The 19,578-nt window shown below is 44.1% G+C and overlaps 1 pseudogene; it reads right to left on the bottom strand.

Annotated features, from left to right (window-relative positions):
- Positions 1-656: 656 nt before the first annotated feature.
- The window catches only part of LOC123067917 (uncharacterized), a 48,746-nt pseudogene continuing 29,824 nt past the window's right edge, over positions 657-19,578 (bottom strand).

Genomic DNA, 19,578 nt, shown 5'->3' with positions numbered 1-19,578 from the left:
TACTGGGGTAGAGAACTTCCGCAAGAGTTCCAACACACAAAAACCAGTAGTAAAATCACCATTGGAATGAATAAAATGTACTGCTGCAAACAAAGACGTTTATCTCTGAACTATATATGCTAACCATATCTTACAACAGATAATCAATTTAGAAACACAGCAAATGCTATTTAACATCCAAAAGAGGAAAATAGAGGGGAAGACGGACCACATCTTTAAAAAGGTGCACAACAAAACCATTTATCATGCACAGAAAGTAAACACTACATCAGCTAACAAGCTAACCATCTAAGTAAAGTAGAATGCCATCAGCCACAAATTTTAGAAGGTGAATATATATAAAATACAAAGGAGGTAAATGCAGCTCCCTCCACACTTTCACATCCGGGCTTGGGACCGGCAAAGGCAGTGTTAAACCACACTAATCATCAATCAAGCATACAGGCCACACCATCAAGCAAATGCAACATTCACACAGTCACACACGCAGAGAGTCAAGCACACACAGAATCACACACACATAGTCAAGCCACACAGAGTCACACACACAGTCACACACACAGTCAAGCCACACACACACACACAGTCAAGCCACACACACAGAGTCAAGCCACACACAAGTCACACACACAGAATGGAGCACTTGCACACAAGAAGCATACATAAATAGGGGCACAAACAGAAAGCTAATACATGCAAGATCGAAGTAAACTCAAAAGGCTATAAAGAATTTCCAGAACTTGAATGAGTAAACTGATTTCTCTAGAGGGGCGAGGGTGATCCAGATCTTCGTTCTTGAAAATAGGAAGTTAATTAGAGGCTGATTAAGTGATTATCTTCATCAATACCCACAAGTTTGTAGGCAAAGTATTCTTGTTCTACTTACTAGAGAAAGCAAGGCATGTAACATGAGCGACATTCTTATAGAAATTCTGGCTAAGGTAAGCCATGTGACTTGATCACACCGGATGCTTTGCCGTGGTCAAGAGCAACCTTCAACACTGATTCATTTCTAGTGCTAGTAGATTCAGCCTGCAGGGCAGAGAAACAATGTCAGTACAAATCACCAGGCATACCAAGCTTCTTACTTGTTGGGTCCAAATCAAGGAATGCTAGCTACCAAATAATTCAAGGTGGATGCAAGATGAAACCTCCAAACATCAGCCTCACTGGTGCACACCAGCTTATAAGCTCAAGTATTGCATTTATATTATACAGAATAAAAAGTTCGAAATAATGTACTGATTAACCAAGCTTATGATGACTTGCCAACAGTACGAAAGTGAACTGCAGCCTAGTGTTTATTCCATTTGTAAGTAGAACATGATGCAAGCAAAAACCCTAAAAGCAGAATTAATTCACTGGCCTGGTGTATGTAAAGCATCCGCTTTTCACATATTGGGAATATGCACTAACGCCAACTGCCATTATTCCCTTTATGTTCAAAACAAAGACGTCGATATTTATAGGTAGTTCCTGTTTTTCATATTATACATACTGGGTCATGTATTCTAAAATTGAAAAGAACCACCAAAGAATGGTTGATGCAGTCAACAAATGAAAGGCAGGTTAACTCACCAGGTGACGTGGATCAGCAAGCATGGGAAAGAGGCCTCTAACTATGAGTGATTGTCTTGCCTGCAGGAAGATAATGCAACAAATATGAGTTATAACAGTGGCACACTACCAAACACCAGAGACAAGTCTTGGTCCAACATAAGCAGTATTGTTTCTTATCAGGAAAAATTCTATAGTACTCCCTCCATCCCGAATTACTTGTCTTAGATTTGTCTATATATGGATGTATTAGACACGTGGTAATACATGTTAATTAGTAAGTCTAGTTGAACACCACACTAAAAAGGTTACAAGGAAATAGGTTGTTCACATACTTCAAATGCGCTTGTGAAGCTCCACTTCAATTGATTTGTTTTTAGACGAGGAATGGCATGGTGGGCCTGTACTTGGCAATTAGCCTGCAGATACTCGATACAGCATAATATATGAATCAATTTCTATTAAACTACAAGATGAGGTGAAGCGCCTATAAGAAGAAATACTCTTTTTCTCCCATCCAGATGAGGTGAAGCAAATGATGACCGAAGCCTTAACTTTAATAGCAGCCCGCACCTGGCAAATAGGTAGTGAACTATTTCATCAGACTTACCCAAGTGTCACAGCCTGATATTCAATCAATGGAAAGACAGAAATTGTTCCCTTGTAAACACTAACAAAAGGTTGGAAAATGAAAGAAACAAAATACGCACTGCAGAGGAAGCAATAGGCTCCAAGTGGGTCATGGGTTCTCCCATGTATTTCATGGTTCTCTTGAAGTACAAATCCTGGTTGAAGACCTTCCCAGCCTGTGAAACAATTCATGAAAATGTATCAGAAATATGAAGAAAGGCAGGAAGGAGTGAATTTCCATTAGATTCCATTAGAGCGCCAAAGATATACTTGTTGAGAACACATCTAGGGGTTGTTCGGAAGAAAGTATTTATTTGTAACATTTTAGTATTGAAGTCTGATTTGAGCTACAAAACGGAACCTATCAACAAATGCCGTCACAACAGGCCCTTGTTTATCAAGAGAACATAGACCTCCAAAAGAAAGTTCACCTCAGCACAAATTCTGCCTACTGTTGAAATAGTCTCAACTGGATACAACCCACGGAGAGTCTCAGCACCAAGGAGAATGGCATCGCTACCTGAACAAAACAATTGTGATTTCATGTTACAGCTTGTGTAATTATAGTTTGTTTGGGTGCAGTAATGAGCAGCTGTACAGGATCACCAAAGTATAAGATATCTGCAAGAGGCAAAAACTAACCGTCCAGCACCGCGTTTGCAACATCAGTGTCCTCCAGACGAGTAGGCCTTAGGTTGTCCGTCATTCTGTCCACAACACGAGTAACAACGGTTTCTGAAATAAGAACACCTAAAGAACAAACAAAGTAGCTTAACAGAGAAAAATACATGTTAATTACCTCCAGATTCTCAATTTTGGCAAAAATCAGAGTTTGGCTAAGATCACCTAACTTTGAGAGGAACTCCTGTGCCTATTGCAGGAAAAATACTATCAACGTTAGGAACATTTTTCCAAAGTATGAAATGCAAACAAACATGTGATACTATTCAACAAAATATCAATACAAAAAAATTCAATCTGTTGGGAAAGATGGCACTGTGAAGTAGTACACTCTAAATATCGACATAATGAGTTACTTACTTGCCGCACATCTTCTGCATGCCTTGTATAAGAAACAGAGAGGAAGTCAATCTTTTTTCCCCGTTGTTTTTCATAACCTGAAAGTGGTGCATGCTCAGAAAGTCATTACTGCACCCAAACGATCTATAATTACACAAGCTGCTCCCAGTCGGTGTAATTATAGTTTGTTTGGGTTACAGCAAGGAGCTCCAGTTCCACGAAAATAATAATTTAACATGTAAATCAAGTCGCCAAGTTAATACAAGGAGCAAGAGAGATTTTTGGGAGGAGTTCCTTACATCTTTGTCCTCATCAGACGGCATGGGCATGTCGATATGGATCTGGGAGCAGTGAATGTGAAGGCATAATAATCACAAAAAAGTTCAGAAAAAAGAATAGCGCTAGGTCTGTTACCTATGATCAGCAACTACCAATACCAAAGTTAGATACCAATCAACAAACAACAACCAATCAATTGTAATAACCATGAACAAACAACAATCAATCGTGCCATATAAACATGTAATATCTCAAGGCAACAAACAGCAAACAATCGGCCTACATGGTTTGTACCTTCTCAAGGCAATCAATCAAACAACAAACAATCCATCTTAAGGCAATCAATCAAACAACAAGCAACAATCCATCTCAAGGCAATCAATCAAACAACAAACAACAATCCATCTCAAGGCAATCAATCAAACAGCAAACAACAATCAATCAATCGTGCCATATGGGAAGATAAGCAAAGCATGATAACAATAAACAATTGAAAAGAACAGCATCAGAACAACCATGACAGACAAGAACATGATTCTCTGCATCTAGAATGGGAGCACACACGCCTGCCGGTAGAACAAGAATCAGCAGAGGGCAACCAGAGTATCAAGATCATGCGTTTGAGATCTGAAAATAACGGGCGAACAACACAGGTGATGGAACAGAGGAACCGACTTGACAGCGCTCCAATTTCGAAACCAGAACTGATCGTTCTTGGAACGGTCTCCCCGACGCGAACACGAAACGTAGGATCGTCAGATAACAGAAGCGCACGCACAAGTAAACGAGGAACAATCGCTCCACCGTGAACACGAAATGCAGGAACAAAAGTTTCTCAAACAGACTTTAGCTCGCAAACCAGACCGATGGACCGCTCGCTCACTCGCCCGCTTCCTCCCAGAGTCGCCGGGACGGAGACCCCCGATGAACAAGCAAAATCATATCACAAGCGACTCTAAAGTGACGAGGAGGACGAGTAAATCAAACCAGACGCGATTTTATATCTACACGCACGAATCAAGGATGAGCAAAATCAGTCGAATCAGACGCGCTTCAAGACAGAAGAATCGTGAACGAGCAAAATGACAAATTAGATGCGATTCTTCTAATCTAAACGATGAATCCAGCAGGGACGAGAAACATGAAGTCAGAGGCGAGAGGAGAGGGAATCGGGGACGAATGCCTCACCAGACGCGAGAGGATGAGAGGCACGAACCGAGGACGAATTGCCTCACCAAACACGAGAAGAGGAGATGTAAGCCATTCATACCTAAAAAATATATGTTTCAAGTTGGTAACAGCGGTTGTCTCTCATCAGTTCCAAGCCGATGGCTAGCCTGAAATGACATGAGCAACTTAAAATGTGAGTGTGATGCAAATGATGTTTCTATTATTCTTGAAGCAAGAAAAGTAGCTTACATCATCAGCACCACCAGCAGTCATATTTACAAATGAAGATTCAGATGACCTGTTATGTAATAAGCATCATATGAGTCAAAGATACTTAGAAATCAGTTTATGATCATAACAACACAAGTAATTATTCATGTGTGTATATCAAAGTTATCAAGGAATCAAGTATTCAGTATAAAACAAGTCAAAAAACTGATCAAAATTCAAACTCTGACCATTTGAAAGCATAGAAACTTACCGATGATTTATCATCCTGCAACTCCAATAATTCACCCGGTTTGTCGTCTTTCACTTTAGCTATAGGTGAGAAGAACTAAGAACAAATAGAAGTACACAAATGGAAGTAATCAGTGTGTTTTGAAATTAGTAAACATCACACCGTTTGTCTTGCATGGAGGGGGAAAATGCATTTCAGCAAACCATAAAAATAAAACAATCAAAGGAATACCTCTCTCGACATTGCTTGCCTATAAATCCACCCGTGGCATACTTCTGTGTCCAGGTGCGTGCCGTGGACTCATACTTGGCCTGATCAGTCTTGTACATGTGAGTGATCTCAGGCACCAGAGGGTCATCGGGGTTGGGGTCCATCAGCAACGAACAGATTGACAAGAGGACCTGTTAACAAAGACGGGTAAATGTTAGAGAAATATAAATGAAGATTTTTTGTGAGATTAAGTTGATGAAGGAACCAAGCTTATATCAGCAACAAGCTTTAAGCAAAAACGGAACCTGAAATATGATCAAAGCCGGGCTCCACAGTTCCTTGAGAATGTCAAGGCAAATGTTGTCGTTGCTGTTGTTGATGTTTGGGTGGAACACCTTGGTGCGAAAAGAGACCTGAAATATGTTCATGTCTGAATGTCAGAAAAAAAATAGATAAGATAACGAGCAACAGCAAACTAGTTGTTTGAGGACCCCCAAGACATTTGTGTAACAGCAATTCCAATATCATAGAATTAATATGAATTCATTTTTCCAAAGGTTAGGTCGGTATACCAGAATGGATGTTCATCAAAAATAGACCACCAGTAAACGGGCGTCTGAGGGTCCCATGATAGTGGCCTGCCAGTGGAACATGTCCTCACCTACAGGACCTGCCCGAATAAAAGGAAAGTAATACAGTATTACACAACAGTCAGACAAGCATATGTATGAAGCCAGTCAAGTATGAGCAAGAAAAAAGTCATATTTGCTACGAGATCAAACATCAGTCAGCTTTAGTTATGTGTGAACAAGTTCAGAATTAGGCATGAAATTATATTATCAGGGTTATCCATCATATACACGTCCAGTACAATGATTAGAATAATTCAAAGTTCATTGATCTTAATGTAAAGAGGTTAGTGGAACCAACTGCTGTATTAAAAAACATCAAGTCACCCAGGAGGTCAGGACATCCACTGAAGCCACTTATTCTCCACAAAAACACAGAACATGAGGTTTACACACATTATGAATGCTAAAGTTGCTTCAGTAATTATATTTCTTCCTGTATGCATTGATAGACCAAGGAAAACAGGTGACCATTACAGCCTCACCTACTAAAACATAGGCCACTCTTGATCTATCTATTGGTTAGGATGGTACAGTTCATGTTTCTCAAATCAGATTTACACAACATTAACAATGCTAAAGTTGCTTCAGTAATTATATTTCTTCCAGTATGCATTGATAGACCAAGGTAAGCAGGTGATCACTCTGTTTCTCCAATCAGATTTAAACAACATTACCAAAGATAAAGTTGCTTCAGTAATTATATTTATTCCAGTATGCGTTAATAGACTAAGGAAGACAGGTGACCATTACCACCTCACCTCCTAAAACATAGTTCACTCTCAAAATTTCTCCCTATTGATTTGGTTGGTACTGTTTATGTTTCTTAAATAGTCTAGTCCACGCCCAACAGATTAGATTGGTACTTTTTATGTTTCTTAAATAGTGCAAGTCATGCCTAACTGTCCATATAAACTGTGAAGTCCTTGGCAATTTTATTTTCTTTTGGTTATGGCAGTTAAGATAGCATATAGTGCTACAGGGTGGTGCATGTTCTACCCATGTGGTACTGACTGTAAACTGTAATAAGGTTGGCATACTTCATAACTTAACAGAACAAAATCCAAGGGTTTTCTTAATGACCTGCTCAGAAGATACATCACACACTTGACATGAGTCAATCATATTAGTAATCCATGTACGGTTCATAAGCAGTATTCTCGACCAATCAATCCAGCAAACCTAAAAGCACTGCGAGAGCACAGCTAAATAATTGACAACCTAACCCCCATGACCAGTAACAACAGTTAACAACCAGACCACGCCAACAGCGTGCTCATCCAGACGCAATACAATTCGGGGCAAGATCTAGACGGAATCAAATGGGGCAGAGGGGAAATCACCTGCGCTGCATGAGGTGGGAGGGTCCTTCTGCAGGTCCTTGCAATGAGACCATTTTGTTGGTCCATACTTGCTTACAAGATCAATAATTTTCTCATCTTCCTGTAGAAAAAAATGTCATAATCATAAATATAACTACAAAATGTGCAAAAGGTTTTTTTTTCGAGCAAAGTTAGGAGTGCAGTGCCAAACCTCTTGAGTCAAAGGACCTTTGATGAGTTCAGGGTTAAGAACCTTCTGCCATGGATGTAAATATTGTACCCCTGTCCTATTTAGAAAGAGCTCAGCTGCATAGGTAGATACCGACACAATATGTGAGCTCACCACACTTGCATATAAAGAACATCATCCAAGGAAGTATGGCGTTACTATATAACTAGCTAAAATGTGGGCTATGCATTCATAAGGTTACCATTACCGGCCATGAGATAAACATTTGTGTAAAATATAGGAACAAGTAAAATTCGAGAGGGATTATCATCGAAGCACATACCAGGTTGATGAGCGATCCACGGCTTCAGTTAGAACACCAGAAGCACACCATCAGAACAACGATAATGAATCAAATTAGGCATCATGAAAACATCCATGCAAATATCAGGTGCCAATATCTAAAACCAAAAGTTCCAGTAGCAAAATTTGGGTAAATAAACACTTTGGGACTACAGGCATCAGCATCACAAAATGTAAAGAATGTAAATATACCTGCACTATACAACCCATCAGTGTCCTTAGCAACACAATAAAGAGCAAATGTGGTATGTCTAGATCAACATGTTTGTACCTTAAATACTTAGAAAAGCATTATTCCAAGGACTGGACAACAGTAATACCAAAAAAAGAATATGAATCCACATAAGACATAATCACAAAAAAGTTCAGAAAAAAGAATACTGCTAGGGCTGTTACATATGATCAGGAACTGGCAGTACCAAAGTTAGATACCAATCGACAAATAGCCATCAATCAATCAATCAATTCTAATAACCATGAACAAACAGGAATCAATCGTGCCATATAAACATCTACCATCTCAAGGCAACAAACAGCAACAAACAACAAACAACAATCCATCTCAGGGCAATCACTCAAACAACAATCCACAATCCATCTCAAGGCAATCAATCGAACAACAAACAGCAATCCATCTCATGGGAATCAGTCAAGCAACAAACAGCAATCCATCTCAGGGCAATCAATCAAACAACAAACAGCAATCAACCAACCGTGCCATAAGCAAAGAATGATAACAATAAGCAATTGAAAAGAACAGCATCAGAACAACCGTAGCAGACAAGAACAAGAATGGGAGCACACACGCCTGTCGGTAGAACAAGAATCGACAGAGGGCAACCAGAGTATCACAAGGGTGCATGAGTTTGAGATCTGAAAATAACGGACGGACAACGCAGGTGATGGAACAGAGGGAACGATTTGACACTCCTCCAATTTTGGAACCAGAACCGATGGTTCCTGCGACCGTCTCCCCGACGCGAACACGAAATGCAAGATCGTCAGGTAACAGCAGCGCACGCACAAGTTTCTCAAACAGACTTGCTAGCTCGCAAACAAGACGGTGACCCAAACCGACAGACCGCTCGCTCGCTTCCTCCCAGAGTCGCAGGGACCCGATGAGACGGCCCCAAGAACACGCGGGGCCGGCAATGGCGAGGACGGGCAAGAATCAAACCACACACGACTCTGAACTGACGACGACGGCGAGGATGTTGAAATGTGAGATGGGCCTGGAGCCCATATGACAATTTCAGATTTGATCTCTAAGGGCCCATGTAGGTGGCATGACAAGGTGGTGGGAAGTTTAGTCCCACCATGCTAGTGGAAGGAAAGTTGGAGTGGTTTATAAGGGTGGCTCTTCTACATGCTATTGGAGCTTGAGATGAGAAGAGGCCCTCGCACGCTCCTCCTCCGCCGCCCGCCGTGCCGCGGCGCGGCACGGCGCGGCGCTCACACCTATGCACTTATTTTTGCCAGTCACTAACGGCCGCCACGAACAGATCACATCTGCTCAGCCTACCGATTGGTGGGTGGATACAGGTGCAGGTGTTCATGTGTGTGCGGACATTTCATTGTTCTCTTCTTACCAGGTCACAGGCCACGGGTCCGTATTGATGGGGAATGGCGCGAGTGCTTCTGTTCATGGTGTTGGCATGGTCGATCTGAAGTTTACTTCGGGAAGGATCGTGCAGCTGAAGAACGTGCAGCATGTCCCCGCCATCAAGAAGAACCTCGTTAGTGGCTCCCTTCTATGTAGATAAGGGTTTAAGTTGGTATTCGAGTCTAATAAATTAGTTGTTACTAAGTATGGACTATTGTTGGAAAAGGTTATGAGAGCGGAGGGATGTTCCGCCTTTCCCTCACAGATTTCTGTAATAAAGTCGTGAACCATGTTCATTCGAGTGTTAATGAATCTGAGGTTTGGCATTCACGTCTTTGTCACATAAGTTTCGGTGTTATGACGCGGCTAGCTAAGTTGGATTTAATCCCGAGTTTCACTTTAGCCAAAGGTTCTAAGTGTCTGTCATGTGTGCAAGCTAAACAACCTCGCCAGCCTCACAAGGCTGCAGAGGAGAGACACTTGGCACCATTAGAACTCATACATTCTGATCTTTGTGAGATGAACGGTGTATTGACTAAAGGTGGAAAGAAATACTTCATGACATTGATAGATGATTCAACTAGATATTGCTATGTGTATCTGTTAAATACTAAAGATGAGGCTCTACACTACTTTAAAATCTATAAGGCAGAAGTTGAGAATCAACTTGAAAAGAAAATTAAACGATTCCGTTCAGATCGTGGTGGAGAGTACTTCTCGAGTGAGTTTGATTCCTTTTGTGCGGAACACGGCATTATTCATGAGAGGACGCCTCCCTATTCACCCCAGTCAAACGGGGTTGCCGAGCGGAAAAACCTTACTCTAACTGATCTGGTTAACGCCATGTTAGATACGTCGGGTTTATCCAAGGCATGGTGGGGGAGGCTATATTGACGGCATGTCATGTCCTGAATAAAGTTCCGATAAAGGATAATGATATCACTCCCTATGAGAGATGGGCAAAGAGAAGGACAACACTCTCGTACTTGCGTACTTGGGGCTGTTTGGTGAAAGTCAACGTGCCGATCCCCAAAAAGCGTAAGCTTGGACCCAAGACTGTGGACTGTGTTAATTTGGGCTATGCTAAGAACAGTGTTGGCTATAGATTTCTAGTAGTGAAATCTGAGTTACCTGACCAGAAGGTCGGTACAATCATAGAGTCTAAGGATGCTACATTCTTTGAGGATATTTTTCCTATGAGAGATATGCAAAGCACTACTAGACAGGAATTTGAGTAGACTCCTGAGCCTGCCATTCCTATGGAATATTATGAACGAACACATGATGAAAATCCTGAGGAGGATGACGAGGAAACCCTTGGTAGAGGCAAGAGACAAAGGACTGCAAAGACCTTTGGTGATGATTTCTTCGTGTACCTCGTGGATGATACTCCCACTTCTATCTCCGAAGCGTATGCCTCTCCAGAAGCTGACTACTGGAAGGATGCGATTCGTAGCGAGATGGATTCCATCATGGCTAACGGGACATGGGAGATCACTGAGCGTCCCTATGGTTGCAAACCATTGGGATGTAAGTGGGTGTTCAAGAAAAAGCTTAGGCCCGATGGTACGATTGAAAAGTACAAGGCCAGGCTTGTGGCCAAGGGCTATGACCAGAAAGAAGAGGAAGATTTCTTCGATACTTATTCACCTGTGGCTAGACTGACCACCATTCGAGTATTACTCTCATTAGCGGCCTCACATGGTCTTCTTGTCCATCAAATGGATGTTAAGACGGCTTTTCTGAATGGAGAGCTAAATGAGGAAATCTACATGCAACAGCCAGATGGCTTTGTGATAGATGGTCAGGAAAGGAAGGTGTGTAAGTTGCTGAAATCTTTATATGGCCTAAAGCAAGCACCTAAGCAATGGCATGATAAGTTCAATACAACTCTGACATCTGTTGGTTTCGTTGTTAATGAGGTTGACAAATGTGTATACTATCGCCATGGTGGGGGCGAAGGAGTTATACTGTGCTTGTATGTTGATGACATACTGATATTCGGAACAAACCTCAAAGTCATTGAGGAGGTCAAATCGTTTCTGTCTCAGAACTTTGAGATGAAGGACCTTGGTGTGGCTGATGTTATCTTGAACATCAAGCTACTGAGAGATAATGAGGGTGGGATCACACTTCTGCAATCCCATTATGTTGAGAAGGTGTTGAGTCGTTTTGGATATTCGGACTGCACACCATCTCAAACACCATATGATCCTAGCGTGTTGATTCGGAAGTCCAAAGGCATGGCTAAAGATCAATTGAGATACTCTCAAATCATTGGTTCACTGATGTACCTAGCGAGCGCAACAAGGCCTGACATCGCGTTTGCTGTGAGCAAACTGAGCCGGTTTGTTTCCAAACCGGGTGATGTACATTGGCATGCTGTTGAAAGAGTTATGCGCTATCTGAAAGGTACTATGAACTATGGACTTCACTATACCGGAGACCCGTCGGTACTTGAAGGGTATAGTGATGCGAATTGGATCTCTGATGCTGATGAGATGAAGGCCACAACTGGGTATATGTTTACTCTTGGAGGTGGCGCTGTTTCCTAGAAGTCTTGCAAGCAAACGATCTTAACGAGATCGACAATGGAAGCAGAATTCACAGCATTAGACACTTCTGGTGTTGAAGCAGGATGGCTTCGAGATCTTTTGATGGACTTGCCACTGGTTGATAAACCGGTTCCGGCTATCCTTATGAACTGTGACAATCAGACTGTCATCACCAAGGTGAAGAGTTCAAAGGACAACATGAAGTCCAACAAACACATAAGAATGAGATTAAAAGCTGTCAGAAAATTAAGAAACTCCGGAGTGATAGCGCTGGACTATGTCCATACGGCTAAGAATCTGGCAGATCCCTTTATGAAAGGGCTATCACGTGTCGTGATAGATAGTGCATCAAGGGAGATGGGTATGAGACCCACATGAGTTGCCATGGTGGTAACCCAACCTATGTGATCGGAGATCCCGTGAAGTAGGACCTGGGAAACAAGCCAGTGGTGAACTGAGGAGAGTAACTTTACTAACCCACTCTGTTGGAGATGCAATACTCTCGGAAACTGTATGGATGGATGACTACTGTCTTAATGTGTTCCAAGGCTTATATGTATAAGCAAGATGCTATCCTACAGAGCGATCTTTGGAGGAACACACCTATGTGAGCCCGAATGCCAGTCACAGTCTATGAGATTGGGGTGATCTCTAGTGAGCTCATGAATAGGCCAGGAGTGTGACTTATATGCTCCACCCGAGGGGTCAGCCTTCGGCAGCCCAGTACTAGTAAGACGTGTGGTGAAACTTCTTTACGCCAAACTGACAATTCAAGGCATAGTCCATTGTTCAGTTGTGAAGGAGTGTAGTTACTTGCTCTAGGTGAAGCTCAACCTTAACAGTTCTTCACTGAAACACTAGTATATCAAAACAGCGTTTGGAACAAAGGACAAAGTGGGCCCCTGAGATCTGGTGGGGGATTGTTGAAATGTGAGATGGGCCTAGAGCCCATATGACAATTTCAGATTTGATCTCTAAGGGCCCATGTAGGTGGCATGACAAGGTGGTGGGAAGTTTAGTCCCACCATGCTAGTGAAAGGAAAGTTGGAGTGGTTTATAAGGGTGGCTCTTCTACATGCTATTGGAGCTTGAGAAGAGAAGAGGCCCTCACGCGCTCCTCCTCCGCCGCCCGCCTCGCCACGCCTCGCCTCGTCACGACGCGCCGCACTGCGCTGCGGGTTGCGGGAATGAGCCGAGCCGAGCTCACACCTATGCGCTTATTTTTGCCAGTCACTAACGGAGAGGTTCTGACAGCAGGGCCACGATCAGAGACGTCGGATCATGGGCTGACACGGACTCGGACGTGGGTCAAGCCCACGTCTCTCCACGCGGCTGCGTCTATATAAGTGTGCGGTGTCCCCTAACCCTAGCCGCCATGAACAGATCACATCTGCTCACGCGCACGCCCACCGTCGTTCCTTTGCTGCTGCTGCCGCCGGTGACTCCATCCCGTCCGCCGCGTACACGGTCGACGGAAGAGCACGCCCTTCTGGTTCCTATACGGGGTGAGGGGCGAATAGGTTTTTGGGCAGCGATTACGCGACTGCTCGCTTCCGATCGTCTACTTCCTCTACGTCTGCGTCGCCTTCATCATCACCATGTCCACCGACCCCGACCGTGCCGCCGCCGAGAAAGCTGAAGCCGACAAGAAGGCTGCCGAGGATGCCGCTGCTACCACCAAAGCCGCGGCCTCTGCATGGCCTACTGGAGGGTATAACTCGTTTATCCCGCTCCTGATTATTCTCATATTAGCAGTACTAGCAATATGTGTAGATTTGTCTACTGTTTGCTTAGTACGTGCATGTTTAGATCAAAGGCAGCACGTCATCAACTTAGTCAATGCCATGCTAGTGATTTACTCGTGGATTAATTTAATCGAGAAATTGCCTATTTACTCAACAATCCAAAAACCTATTATGTGTAGGAATTTTTCGGCAAGTGGCTTTGCCGCAGCACTGAAACCGAATAAGTTTACCGGTACGTATTTTAAGCGTTGGCAGACAAAGACCACTTTACGGCTCACGGCTATGAACGTGTTCTGGGTCACCGGTGTGTCCGCGGGAACGATTGCTCCTGAACAGGAGAAGGCGTTCAGGGAGGCAACCACTGTGTTTCTCGGAGCTGTTCTTAGCGTGATCGGAGATAAACTGGTCGACGCATATTTACATGTGCATGTCGCCAAGGACTTGTGGGAGGCGCTCGAATCTAAGTTCGGGGCCGCCGATGCAGGGAGCGAGATGTATATTATAGAGCATTTCCACGACTACAAGATGGTTGAGAACCGTCCTGTACTGGAGCAGGCTCATGAGATAATATGCATTGTGAAGGAGCTTGAGCTTCTGAAGTGCGAGTTACCGGGCAAGTTTGTCGTAGGCTGCATAATCGCTAAGCTCCCCAATTCCTGGAGGAACTTTTCCACCACTCTGAAACATCAGAGGCGTGAATTCTCTGTGGAGGATGTCATTGGCCATCTAAGTGTCGAGCAGAATTCGAGGGCAAAGGACTCGCACGGAAAAGGGGCCGAAGGGACTTTTGTTGCCAACATGGTGAACCAGAGGAACCTCAACTCCCAAAAGTTCAAGGGAAAGAACGGTGTCCAACAGAATACCGACTTCAAGAAGAAGGGTAAGAAGACCTTCAAGAAGAACAAGAAGGATGAGGGCTGCTTTACTTGTGGTTCGACTGAACATTGGGCCAACAGGTGCCCAAACAAGTTTAAGAAGTCAGGACAGGACTCCAAGTCTGTCAACATGATTGTGGGCAACAATGAGAATGGTGCATCTGGGTACGGTAATTTATTTACTGTTTTTTCAGTGTTTCAGCCTACCGATTGGTGGGTGGATACAGGTGCAGGTGTTCATGTGTGTGCTGACATTTCATTGTTCTCTTCTTACCAGGTCACAGGCCACGGGTCCGTATTGATGGGGAATGGCGCGAGTGCTTCTGTTCATGGTGTTGGCACGGTCGTTCTGAAGTTTACTTCGGGAAGGATCATGCAGCTGAAGAACGTGCAGCATGTCCCCGCCATCAAGAAGAATCTCGTTAGTGGCTCCCTTCTATGTAGATAAGGGTTTAAGTTGGTATTCGAGTCTAATAAATTAGTTGTTACTAAGTATGGACTATTATTGGAAAAGGTTATGAGAGCGAAGGGATGTTCCGCCTTTCCCTCACAGATTTCTGTAATAAAGTCGTGAACCATGTTCATTCGAGTGTTAATGAATCTGAGGTTTGGCATTCACGTCTTTGTCACATAAGTTTCGGTGTTATGACGCGGCTAGCTAAGTTGGATTTAATCCCGAGTTTCACTTTAGCCAAAGGTTCTAAGTGTCTGTCATGTGTGCAAGCTAAACAACCTCACCAGCCTCACAAGGCTGCGGAGGAGAGACACTTGGCACCATTAGAACTCATACATTCTGATCTTTGTGAGATGAACGGTGTAATTACTAAAGGTGGAAAGAAATACTTCATGACATTGATAGATGATTCCACTAGATATTGCTATGTGTATCTGTTAAATACTAAAGATGAGGCTCTACACTACTTTAAAATCTATAAGGCAGAAGTTGAGAATCAACTTGAAAATAAAATTAAACGATTCCATTCAGATCGTGGTGGAGAGTACTTCTCGAGTGAGTTTGATTCCTTTTGTGCGGAACACGGCATTATTCATGAGAGGATGCCTCCCTATTCACCCCAGTCAAACAGGGTTGCCGAGCAGAAAAACCGTACTCTAACTGATCTGGTTAACGCCATGTTAGATACGTCGGGTTTATCCAAGGCATGGTGGGGGGAGGCTATATTGACGGCATGTCATGTCCTGAATAAAGTTCCGATAAAGGATAATGATATCACTCCCTATGAGAGATGGGCAAAGAGAAGGACAACACTCTCGTACTTGCGTACTTGGGGCTGTTTGGCGAAAGTCAACGTGCCGATCCCCAAAAAGCGTAAGCTTGGACCCAAGACTGTGGACTGCGTTAATTTGGGCTATGCTAAGAACAGTGTTGGCTATAGATTTCTAGTAGTGAAATCTGAGTTACCTGACCAGAAGGTCGGTACAATCATAGAGTCTAAGGATGCTACATTCTTTGAGGATATTTTTCCTATGAGAGATATGCAAAGCACTACTAGACAGGAATCTGAGGAGACTCCTGAGCCTGCCATTCCGATGGAATATTATGAACGAACACATGATGAAAATCCTGAGGAGGATGACGAGGAAACCCTTGGTAGGGGCAAGAGACAAAGGACTGCAAAGACCTTTGGTGATGATTTCTTCGTGTACCTTGTGGATGATACTCCCACTTCTATCTCAGAAGCGTATGCCTCTCCAGAAGCTGACTACTGGAAGGATGCGATTCGTAGCGAGATGGATTCCATCATGGCTAACGGGACATGGGAGATCACTGAGCGTCCCTATGGTTGCAAACCATTGGGATGTAAGTGGGTGTTCAAGAAAAAGCTTAGGCCCGATGGTACGATTGAAAAGTACAAGGCCAGGCTTGTGGCCAAGGGCTATGACCAGAAAGAAGAGGAAGATTTCTTCGATACTTATTCACCTATGGCTAGACTGACCACCATTCGAGTATTACTCTCGTTGGCGGCCTCTCATGGTCTTCTCGTCCATCAAATGGATGTTAAGACGGCTTTTCTGAATGGAGAGCTAAATGAGGAAATCTACATGCAACAGCCAGATGGCTTTGTGATAGATGGTCAGGAAAGGAAGGTGTGTAAGTTGCTGAAATCTTTATATGGCCTAAAGCAAGCACCTAGCAATGGCATGATAAGTTCAATACAACTCTGACATCTGTTGGTTTCGTTGTTAATGAGGCTGACAAATGTGTATACTATCGCCATGGTGGGGGCGAAGGAGTTATACTGTGCTTGTATGTTGATGACATACTGATATTTGGAACAAACCTCAAAGTCATTGAGGAGGTCAAATCGTTTCTGTCTCAGAACTTTGAGATGAAGGACCTTGGTGTGGCTGATGTTATCTTGAACATCCAGCTACTGAGAGATAATGAGGGTGGGATCACACTTCTGCAATCCCATTATGTTGAGAAGGTGTTGAGTCGTTTTGGATATTCGGACTGCACACCATCTCAAACACCATATGATCCTAGCGTGTTGATTCGAAAGTCCAAAGGCATGGCTAAAGATCAATTGAGATACTCTCAAATCATTGGTTCACTGATGTACCTAGCGAGCGCAACGAGGCCTGACATCGCGTTTGCTGTGAGCAAACTGAGCCGGTTTGTTTCCAAACCGGGTGATGTACATTGGCATGCTGTTGAAAGAGTTATGCGCTATCTGAAAGGTACTATGAACTATGGACTTCACTATACCGGAGACCCGTCGGTACTTGAAGGGTATAGTGATGCAAATTGGATCTCTGATGCTGACGAGATGAAGGCCACAACTGGGTATATTTTTACTCTTGGAGGTGGCGCTGTTTCCTGGAAGTCTTGCAAGCACACGATCTTAACGAGATCGACAATGGAAGCAGACTTAACAGCATTAGACACTTCTGGTGTTGAAGCAGGATGGCTTCGAGATCTTTTGATGGACTTGCCACTTGTTGATAAACCGGTTATCACAGCCCTAGCTAAGCCCTTGCCTGACTCTGCATCATGTCTAAATTAAAATGAAACTTGAAATGGGGATTGCCTAAACCCTAGCATTAAAGGAATTCACTAGATTTACCTAAAATATTTTTCAGTAAGTCCAAATGGCTTTCAAAAATGTTCATCAATTATGGTAAATACTGTAAACAGAAGCCAGAGGTGAAGCACATTTTTCCATGACATATTTGGGCTCTGAATTAAATCATATGGTATTTTCATTTGGGCATTTGAATACTATAAAATATTTGAAATGCTCAAATAATCATAAACTAAAATGTTTACTGTTGGATATATTCTAAACAGTAGCCATGATTAGTTTCATGATTTTTGAAAGTGTCTGAGTATTTTTAATAAAGCCCTAAAATTTATAGAATAATAGAAAACTGAAATAATTAGAAAAAGGAGAGAGAGAAACCTACCCGGCCCAGCTCCTCCAGCCACTTACCTGGCGCGACCAACCAGCCCAGCACGGCCCAGCCCACCGCCGCTTCCCCCCATGTCGCCTTCCTCCTCGCGCCAGTAGGCAGGGGCGCGTGCCCGGCGCGCGTGGCCACACGCCGGCCACCTCCTCCCTGCCTGGCTGCCTCCTCCTCTCCCTGGACATCTCCCGCAGCTCCACGCCACCCCCTGGGGCCCCCTCACTCCTCTCCCTCACTCTCTACTCCCTTCCTCGCCCTCTATTCTTTCCCCGAGCGCGACCGAACGCATTCGTCGCCGCCGACGAGCTCCACCACGGCCACCGCCACCCCCTCTCCTCTCTGACGCCCCAGGAAGCTCCGCCTCGCCTCCCTCTTCATCCTCACCCAGACGAAAGGCACCGGAAGCCCCTGGATGCCGCTATCTCCGCTGTTCCCCTCTTCGGCCACCGAGGACCACCGCCGTCGATTTGCCGCCGTCGCCGCCTCCCCGAGCTCGCCGTCTGCTCCAACCGACTCCCCGTGAGCTCCTCTTCCTCCTCCCCCTTCCCGTTCTCGCTCTCGAGCACCACAGCAACTGCACCGAGCTCGGCCGCACCCGCCGCCGCCACCGCACATCGCCGTCGTGGCCACAGACACGTTGGATCAATTCCGAGTGCGTCACCGTGCTCAGCACATCGCCAGGAGCCTGTAGCCACAACCAGTTCCTCCCGTAATGCACCATAGCATCGAATCGGTCGGTGCCCGAACTCCGGCCGCCACGGAAGCGGACACCGCCGTCGATTTAGGTCGTCTCCGGCGACCCCTCTAGCACCAGCCAACGCAGACGAGGCCCAGGGTTCCAACGGTGCCATCCGCGCCCCGAACCGTGGCCCGTGCTGCGTTTCCGGACCGCGCCGCCGTCTCGGGCCTCGCCGGCGTCATGTCGCCGGTGGGGTTGACCCATTTGACCATGTGGGCCCCGCCCCTGGTCAAACCTAGATTAGGAGTTAATCTAATATTAATTTATTTAGTTAAGCTAATTACACTGACATGCGGGACCCACTGTAAGGTTTGACTGGACAGTGACCTATTGACCTGCTATGTCACACTGACGTCAGGCTGACGCAATAATGAATTACTGGAATTATTAATATTCTGAAAATCCAGAAAATGCCCTAAACTTCTAAAAATCATATAAAATCAACCGTAACTCAGAATGAAATAAATTATATATGAAAAATGATTAGAAAAATCCAATCTATCCATCTGTACCATTTCATGCATGTTTGAACAACTTAAATCTTCTGTATACAACAATCTGAATAAATGGCATTTGAAATGCCTTATGTGGAGTTTGAATTTGAACCTAGGGTTCAAACCAACTTCATTTAACTTGCTCCTACTTGCATTAGCCCAACACACTCATTTTGCCATGTCATAGCATGCATCATATTGTGCATTGCATTGATCGTGTTTCTTTTCTGTTTGTCGGTGTTGTTCCCCTCGATAGACGTTGTACCGACGTTGCGATCGTTGACACTGATGAAGACTAAATGCTATCTTCAGAAGTGCTAGGCAAGCAACCC

This window comes from Triticum aestivum, chromosome 3B, assembly GCF_018294505.1.
Source record: "Triticum aestivum cultivar Chinese Spring chromosome 3B, IWGSC CS RefSeq v2.1, whole genome shotgun sequence".
NCBI lineage: Eukaryota > Viridiplantae > Streptophyta > Magnoliopsida > Poales > Poaceae > Triticum > Triticum aestivum.
This window is presented reverse-complemented; position numbering and strand designations above follow the sequence as displayed.